Consider the following 9837-nt stretch of genomic DNA (forward strand, 5'->3'; position numbering starts at 1 on the left):
AATATATATTAATTGCAGTTGACCCCTCACATTGGCAAACAGTAAAGTACTTGGATCTCCTAATAACACCAGACCAGTAGACACAAAGGTCATTTGTAAGACCTACAACAAACCTGTAGCTTAAAATAAATTTTTCCTACCTTCAGGTTGCCATAATCTTAGCTGGCTCATGTCCCTTGCAGCCAATATAAGACTCTAAAAAGGAACAGTTTACTAAAAGAGGATTATGAACAAGAAGCAACAGCTTTCAGAAAGCAGTTATCAGAGAGGGTATATCCAGAAGAGATATTACACTCAGCACTAAACACAACTAGAAAAAGGAATAGCACTGATTCTTTGAAACAAGCAGGGGAAGGGGGGGGGGGGGCAATGAGGAACATCAAAAAGATGGATCAAAATTAGTTTTGCCATTGAACACACAATATAAACAAATGAAGAACATCAGTATTTATTAAGCAGAGACAAATTCATTGTATACAAAGGCCCCATATCTAGGACTCAAGGGAGCACCTTTAGTCAGAAACCTAGTTACTCAATTTAGATGGAGTCCACAGTTGTGGAATGTGCTCAAATTGCAAAATCACAGAAATTCCCAGCGTTTTAAATCTATGTGTAGTCAGTTTGAATGGCAGATAGATGACACGCTCAAGTGAGAATGTTATGTGTATTATCCAATGCCCATTTAATAAACAATATGTTGATACAACTTGTAGAACGCTATAGAAAAGGGTTTCCGAACAGAACTATAACATAAACATAGATTATGAAAACCATGCATTAGCTAGCCATTCCAAATCTGTTCACAATTGCAATCTTAAGAGGTTACACTTTGCAGCTATACAAACAGTGTAACAAGATTTTAGGGGTGGTGAGTATATATCCGATATATCAAAAGCAGGATAAAGAAAAATATTTGAATTCAAGACACTAACCTCTATATGGCTTGATGGAGATCTTCAATTTCACTTAATAAAAGTCAGATGGTGGGTTCCTCCTAACAGACTGTCAAAAGTCAGGCTGTTCTATACCAGTGTTTTGACATTCTCTTCTGACAGTGTTTCCACATTTTCTTTAATTTAACATTTCTGACTAGTTTCCTCTAGATATAGAGTTTCTCGGTAATATAGACATACTTAAAAACTTTATGTAATCAACACCTAGTAATAAGATGCCCAGGTTTCAAGTAAATGGAGTATAGCATATTATACGCATATATGCTAGACTATTAAACTTCTAGACTAAGAAAATTCAAACAATATACAGGGAGTGCAGAATTATTAGGCAAATGAGTATTTTGACCACATCATCCTCTTTATGCATGTTGTCTTACTCCAAGCTGTATAGGCTCGAAAGCCTACTACCAATTAAGCATATTAGGTGATGTGCATCTCTGTAATGAGAAGGGGTGTGGTCTAATGACATCAACACCCTATATCAGGTGTGCATAATTATTAGGCAACTTCCTTTCCTTTGGCAAAATGGGTCAAAAGAAGGACTTGACAGGCTCAGAAAAGGCAAAAATAGTGAGATATCTTGCAGAGGGATGCAGCACTCTTAAAATTGCAAAGCTTCTGAAGCGTGATCATCGAACAATCAAGTGTTTCATTCAAAATAGTCAACAGGGTCGCAAGAAGCGTGTGGAAAAACCAAGGCACAGAATAACTGCCCATGAACTGAGAAAAGTCAAGCGTGCAGCTGCCAAGATGCCACTTGCCACCAGTTTGGCCATATTTCAGAGCTGCAACATCACTGGAGTCCCCAAAAGCACAAGGTGTGCAATACTCAGAGACATGGCCAAGGTAAGAAAGGCTGAAAGACGACCACCACTGAACAAGAAACACAAGCTGAAACGTCAAGACTGGGCCAAGAAATATCTCAAGACTGATTTTTCTAAGGTTTTATGGACTGATGAAATGAGAGTGAGTCTTGATGGGCCAGATGGATGGGCCCGTGGCTGGATTGGTAAAGGGCAGAGAGCTCCAGTCCGACTCAGACGCCAGCAAGGTGGAGGTGGAGTACTGGTTTGGGCTGGTATCATCAAAGATGAGCTTGTGGGGCCTTTTCGGGTTGAGGATGGAGTCAAGCTCAACTCCCAGTCCTACTGCCAGTTTCTGGAAGACACCTTCTTCAAGCAGTGGTACAGGAAGAAGTCTGCATCCTTCAAGAAAAACATGATTTTCATGCAGGACAATGCTCCATCACACGTGTCCAAGTACTCCACAGCGTGGCTGGCAAGAAAGGGTATAAAAGAAGAAAATCTAATGACATGGCCTCCTTGTTCACCTGATCTGAACCCCATTGAGAACCTGTGGTCCATCATCAAATGTGAGATTTACAAGGAGGGAAAACAGTACACCTCTCTGAACAGTGTCTGGGAGGCTGTGGTTGCTGCTGCACGCAATGTTGATGGTGAACAGATCAAAACACTGACAGAATCCATGGATGGCAGGCTTTTGAGTGTCCTTGCAAAGAAAGGTGACTATATTGGTCACTGATTTGTTTTTGTTTTGTTTTTGAATGTCAGAAATGTATATTTGTGAATGTTGAGATGTTATATTGGTTTCACTGGTAAAAATAAATAATTGAAATGGGTATATATTTGTTTTTTGTTAAGTTGCCTAATAATTATGCACAGTAATAGTCACCTGCACACACAGATATCCCCCTAAAATAGCTAAAACTAAAAACAAACTAAAAACTACTTCCAAAAATATTCAGCTTTGATATTAATGAGTTTTTTGGGTTCATTGAGAACATGGTTGTTGTTCAATAATAAAATTAATCCTCAAAAATACAACTTGCCTAATAATTCTGCACTCCCTGTACAGTGCCTGTCCAAAAAGAAAGTCGCCCCCTGGATTTAACTAAGCAAATAGTTATGAGCCTCCTATTGGATAATTACTGCATGAGCGATTATCTTTCAGCTGGCAATAAGTTATTTAACCCCAACTGGTGCAATGAGTTGCTTCTCATTTCTTAAACAACCATGTCGAAAGACACATCTTGTGGTCGTGGAAAAGATGTTAGTCTGTTTGAGAAGGGTCAAATCATTGGCATGCATCAAGCAGAGAAAACATCTAAGGAAATTGCAGAAACTACTAAAATTGGGTTAAGAAGTGTCCAACGCATTATTAAAAACTGGAAGGATAGTGGGGACCCATCGTATTCGAGGAAGAAAGGTGGAGGGAAAAAAATCCTGAATGATCGTGATCGGCAATCACTTAAACGTTTGGTGAAATCAAATCGAAGAAGAAAAAAAACAGTAGAACTCAGGGCTATGTTTAATAGTGAAAGTAAGAGTATTTACACATGCACAATGCGAAGGGAAGTCAAGGGATTGGGACTGAACAGTTGTGTAGCCGTAAGAAAACCACTAATCAGTGAGGCAAACCAGAAAATAAAGGCTTCAATTTGCTAGAGAGCATAAAGATTGGACTCTGGAGCAATGGAAGAAGGTCATGTGGTTTGATGAGTCCAGATTTACCCTGTTCCAGAGTGATGGGAGCATCAGGGTAAGAAGAGAGGCAGATGAAGTGTTGCACCCATCATGCTAAGTGCCAACTGTACAAGCCTGTGGGGGCAGTCCTATGATCTGGGGTTGCTGCAGTTGGTCAGGTCTAGCTTCAGCAACAGTATGTGCTCCAAGAATGAGGTCAGCTGACTACCTGAACATACTGAATGACCAAGTTATTCCATCAATGGATTTTTTCTTCCCTGATGGCACGGGCATATTCCAAGATGACAATGCCAGGATTCATCGGGCTCAAATTGTGAAAGAGTGGTTCAGGGAGCATGAGACATCATTTTCACACATGGATTGGCCCCCACAGAGTCCAGACCTTAACACCATTGAGAATCTTTGGGATGTGCTGGAGAAGGCTTTGCGCAGCAGTCAGACTGCAAGATCTTGGTGAAAAATGATTGCAACACTGGATGGAAATAAATCTTGTGACATTGCAGAAGCTTATCGAAACAATGCTACAGCGAATGCGTGCTGTAATCAAAGCTAAGGGCTTTTTTTTGGTGGCAACTTCTTTTTTGGACAGGCAGTGTATTAACATGGTTTATAAGGCTGAAAAAAGACATATGTCCATCCAGTTCAGCCTGTTATCCTGAAAATTGATCCAGAGGAAGGAAAAAAAAAAAAGCCCTGTGAGGTAGAAGCCAATTTTCCCCACTTTAGGGGAAAAAAATCCAATCAGGCATACGCCTTTTTGATTGCTTGGTGTTACACTTTTAGTGATGTAAGGGGACAAAAAAAAGTTTTTTTTTATTTATTTTTTTAGGAGTTAGGTCATGTGATATTTTTACAGAGACGGTCGATACGGACGTGGCAATACCTAATATGTCTACTTTTCTTTTTTTCCCTATTTTTTACAATTTCTTTTACTTTGTTTTGGGAAAAGGACGCTTTTTTTTAACTTGAAACTTTTAATTTTTGTTTTCACCGATGCCACATACAGCAGGGGTCCGGCTATCAGTGACTGTTAGATCCCTGCCGCTGATCAGGTGGGCGCAGCTCCTGCACCCGCCCGATCAGCCCGCCATACATATACTTAAGTACAGCGCTGGCCCTTAAGGGGTTAAAGGAAATGTGTCACTTGTCATTTTTTTCTACCAGTTTAAACCCGATAGTGACACATGTAGGAGTGACACATGAAAGTTTGTGAATTCGTCAGAATTTTAATTTTTTTTTTACAAACATCTTTATTGAAGATTTTAAAAATGTTATGTAAGTAAGAGCCAACAGACAACATGACAAAGTAGAATACAACAAGCAGTTCCGGTCGGCACTCAGGGGCTGTAGCGGTTCACGTGGCAGGTAAAGCCCAAATAGGATAATCCAAAAAATCATGGCACTTCGCTATCTTCATTCAGCAATTACTCTTTATTTTTATAAAACAAGGACGAGTTCCGGCCCGTCCTGAGCCTTTATCAACCATAACCTAAATATTTCAATTCAAACAATATACAGGTCCTTCTAAAAAAAATTGCATATTGTGATAAAGTTCATTATTTTCTGTAATGTACTGATAAACATTAGACTTTCATACATTTTAGATTCATTACACACCAACTGAAGTAGTTCAAGCCTTTTATTGTTTTAATATTGATGATTTTGGCATACAGCTCATGAAAACCCCAAATTCCTATCTAAAAAAATTAGCATATCATGAAAAGGTTCTCTAAACGAGCTATTAACCTAATCATCTGAATCAACTAATTAACTCTAAACACCTGCAAAAGATTCCTGAGGCTTTTAAAAACTCCCAGCCTGGTTCATTACTCAAAACCGCAATCATGGGTAAGACTGCCGACCTGACTGCTGTCCAGAAGGCCATCATTGACACCCTCAAGCAAGAGGGTAAGACACAGAAATAAATTTCTGAACGAATAGGCTGTTCCCAGAGTGCTGTATTAAGGCACCTCAGTGGGAAGTCTGTGGGAAGGAAAAAGTGTGGCAGAAAACGCTGCACAATGAGAAGAGGTGACCGGACCCTGAGGAAGATTGTGGAGAAGGACCGATTCCAGACCTTGGGGGACCTGCGGAAGCAGTGGACTGAGTCTGGAGTAGAAACATCCAGAGCCACCGTGTACAGGCATGTGCAGGAAATGGGCTACAGGTGCCGCATTCCCCAGGTCAAGCCACTTTTGAACCAGAAACAGCGGCAGAAGCGCCTGACCTGGGCTACAGAGAAGCAGCACTGGACTGTTGCATGTCATTCGGAAATCAAGGTGCCAAAGTCTGGAGGAAGACTTGGGAGAGGGAAATGCCAAAATGCCTGAAGTCCAGTGTCAAGTACCCACAGTCAGTGATGGTCTGGGGTGCCATGTCAGCTGCTGGTGTTGGTCCACTGTGTTTTATCAAGGGCAGGGTCAATGCAGCTAGCTATCAGGAGATTTTGGAGCACTTTATGCTTCCATCTGCTGAAAAGCTTTATGGAGATGAAGATTTCATTTTTCAGCACGACCTGGCACCTGCTCACAGTGCCAAAACCACTGGTAAATGGTTTACTGACCATGGTATTACTGTGCTCAATTGGCCTGCCAACTCTCCTGACCTGAACCCCATAGAGAATCCGTGGGATATTGGGAAGAGAAAGTTGAGAGACGCAAGACCCAACACTCTGGATGAGCTTAAGGCTGCTATCGAAGCATCCTGGGCCTCCATAACACCTCAGCAGTGCCACAGGCTGATTGCCTCCATGCCACGCCGCATTGAAGCAGTCATTTCTGCAAAAGGATTCCCGACCAAGTATTGAGTGCATAACTGAACATAATTATTTGAAGGTTGACTTTTTTTGTATTAAAAACACTATTCTTTTATTGGTCGGATGAAATATGCAAAATTTTTTAGATAGGAAATTTGGGTTTTCATGAGCTGTATGCCAAAATCATCAATATTAAAACAATAAAAGGCTTGAACTACTTCAGTTGGTGTGTAATGAATCTAAAATATATGAAAGTCTAATGTTTATCAGTACATTACAGAAAATAATGAACTTTATCACAATATGCTAATTTTTTTAGAAGGACCTGTATAGAGAAAAGCTTGGCACCTCTGGATGACGTAGGATGCCGTCGTCCTGGTAACTTCAGTAAACAAGGAAAGAAATTCCTAGTGCATGTCATTTCTGTCCAATCTAGAGAAATAAATTAAAACACATTAGTGATCATGCAATCCAGCTATAGATAGATAGATATAAATGGGCAGATCACTAAAATATCAAAAGCATAAAGAAAAGCATACTGTATATCATAAAAATGTCAAATCAATAAAATATCATCAGCACAAAGCAGACATAGCGATATCAGGAAATATCTCAATTCAGGGCCTCATCCCTTCGGTTCAAAAATCTGGAGCGTGTGGAACAAGTAAGCATCGCAGCGCTGTAATATTTGTTTAATATTTCCTCTTCTCCTCGTATATTCAGTCGGTTCAATTATCTGGTATTTTAGCTGAGAGATGCTATGGCCATGTGCATCAAAATGGTGAGGGACTGGGAGCAACAGATTTTTGGTACGTAATGTTGATTTACAGCCAGGTCCATAAATATTGGGACATCAACACAATTCTAACATTTTTGGCTCTATACACCACCAAAATGGATTTGAAATTAAACATCCATTCAGGTGAACGGTGTAGGAATTACAACAGTTCACATATGTGCCTCCCACTTGTTAAGAGACCAAAAGTAATGGGACAATTGGCTTCTCTGCTATTCCATGACCAGGTGTGTTATTCCCTCATTATCCCAATTACAATGAGCATATAAAAGGTCATTTCATGTGCTATTTGCATTTGAAATCTGTTGCTGTCAACTCTCAAGATGAGATCCAAAGAGCTGTCACTATCAGTGAAGCAAGCCATCATTAGGATGAAAAAACAAACCCATCAGAGAGATAGCAAAAACATTAGGCGTGGCCAAAACAACTGTTTGGAACATTATTAAAAAGAAGGAATGCACCGTTGAGCTCAGCAACACCAAATGACCCGGAAGACCACGGAAAACAACTGTGGTGGATGACCGAAGAATTCTTTCCCTGGTGAAGAGAACACCCTTCACAACAGTCGGCCAGATCAAGAACACTCTCCAGGAGGTAAGTGTATGTGTGACAAAGTCAACAATTAAGAGAAGACTTCACCAGAGTGAATACAGAGGGTTCACCACAAGATGTTAACCATTGATGAGCCTCAAAAACAGGAAGGCCAGATTAGAGTTTGCCAAACGACATCTAAAAAAGCTTTCACAGTTCTGGAACAACATCCTATGGACAGATGAGACCAAGATCAACTTGTACCAGAGTGATGGGAAGAGAAGAGTAGGGAGAAGGAAAGGAACTGTTCATGATCCTAAGCATACCACCTCATCAGTGAAGCATGGTGGTGGTAGTGTCATGGCGTAGGCAAGTATTACTTCCAATGGAACTGGTTCTCTTGTATTTATTGATGATGTGACTGCTGACAAAATTAGCAGGATGAATTCTAAAGTCTTTCGGGCAATATTATATGCTCATATTCAGCCAAATGCTTCAGAACTCATTGAACGGCGCTTCACAGTGCAGATGGGTCAAAGCATACTGCAAAAGCAACCAAAGAGTTTTTAAAGGGAAAGAAGTGGAAAGTTATGCAATGGCCAAGTCAATCACCTGACCTGAATGAGAAAATGTGAAAGTAACTCTCTATATATAATATAAATCCATGCCGGGGTTTAGGTGGGTAGTTGGAAACCACACAGTATAAAAGAAGGGGGTAGTTAGATCTCATATCAAAGCCACTGAGAAAGAGGGTGATGCCTCGAAACGCATCTGGCTGGTTTGGAGAGGAATAACTACCCACCTTAACTCGTATGAAGTTCATCTAAGAATACCGCTGTTTATTACAAACGGATTTGTACATTCATTTAATCGCAATCAGGATCATTGGACTTGCCTTATCGCGAGATAATACAAGATTTGCCGGGACAGTGACACGCAAACCAGGCAAGGTTTTATGACCTCAGAGGGAGTTCACGTGGAACGCCGAGAAACCCGAGAACAACCACCGAAGTTCAGGGGATACTCCATATGGTACGGGGCGATATAACACAACTGATCCTGTTGAAGCCGACCAACACCGTAAGAAATATACATCGCGAAGGGGAAGGTAAGAGGGTGCACATCAGGGGGACGCCCCAGACGCAATCCCTATATACTAACACCTAACCCTCAAGTCAATGAAGGTTTTACTGACTGGTAATATTGGAGGAATATGGATGAATACTGGGATAATTGTGATGCAACTATAAAACACTTCCCTTCAGGATTGAACACTTTATGAGGTTTTCACCAAAATTCCAATATTTTCTAAATTTTTATATTTTTTAACGCCCTTTATATTTTTTTCACGGCTTATATATTTTTGATATATTGTGGACACTTTTACTTTTATATTATACTGCAATTGGTGTGCACACCACATTGAATGTATTTGCACTAGGTATATGGTATACGAATTAGAAACATAGTATTATAAATACACAAGGTTGATTATTGTATCGCAAGATATAAACATCCCCAAGATCTATCCCTATAGATTTATACCAACCAGCGACAATACAGATGAGCAAAAACAGTGTATGGGTATTATAGATCCAACATTGCATATGTTTTAGTTCTATTTTAAAATACATAATGATATGTATGTTATCATGTATACTATATGATTGACTTATAGCAAATTTTAAATATATTGTATTGAGTAAATTAAGTTAAACAGTACACCAGGTGGTGAGTGCCTGTTTTATCTAGAACCTTTTGAATACGTATACATTATATTGGATGAATAGTTGAACCATCCTGAAAACAGAGCACCCTAACCGTAAATCAGATACGGGAGAGCCACGGTATATATTTTTACTATAAATTGTGCGCATACGATTCACCTAGATACCGTTAAGCTCCCCAATATCAGATATTATGGACATCTGGAAGTTTATAGAGAATCAGAACACTAGATTGGAGACATTCTCCTTTGATGATTCAAATGTATGTGATGTAAATGGACCCATAGAGAGGTCCATCACTGAGTCTTTTAGAGAGTTGGAAACCTTGCTTATAAGACAATTAAATCAGAAATGGAAAATTAAATCCCTAAATAGATATCTAGAAATAGGTATAATACCCAGCCCAAGATCTAATAAAGGACTCCTTCAAGGAGGAATAGGACAATCTTTTGGCAAAACAATCTATATTGCTGATACATGTGATTGTTAAGAGAAGGAATCTAATTTTAGAGGAAACTACGGAGAGAATTGCAAAAATTAGGGAAACTATACAGAAATTGCCCATAAATGA

Source organism: Bufo gargarizans, chromosome 1 (genome assembly GCF_014858855.1).
Source record: "Bufo gargarizans isolate SCDJY-AF-19 chromosome 1, ASM1485885v1, whole genome shotgun sequence".
Classification (NCBI taxonomy): domain Eukaryota; kingdom Metazoa; phylum Chordata; class Amphibia; order Anura; family Bufonidae; genus Bufo; species Bufo gargarizans.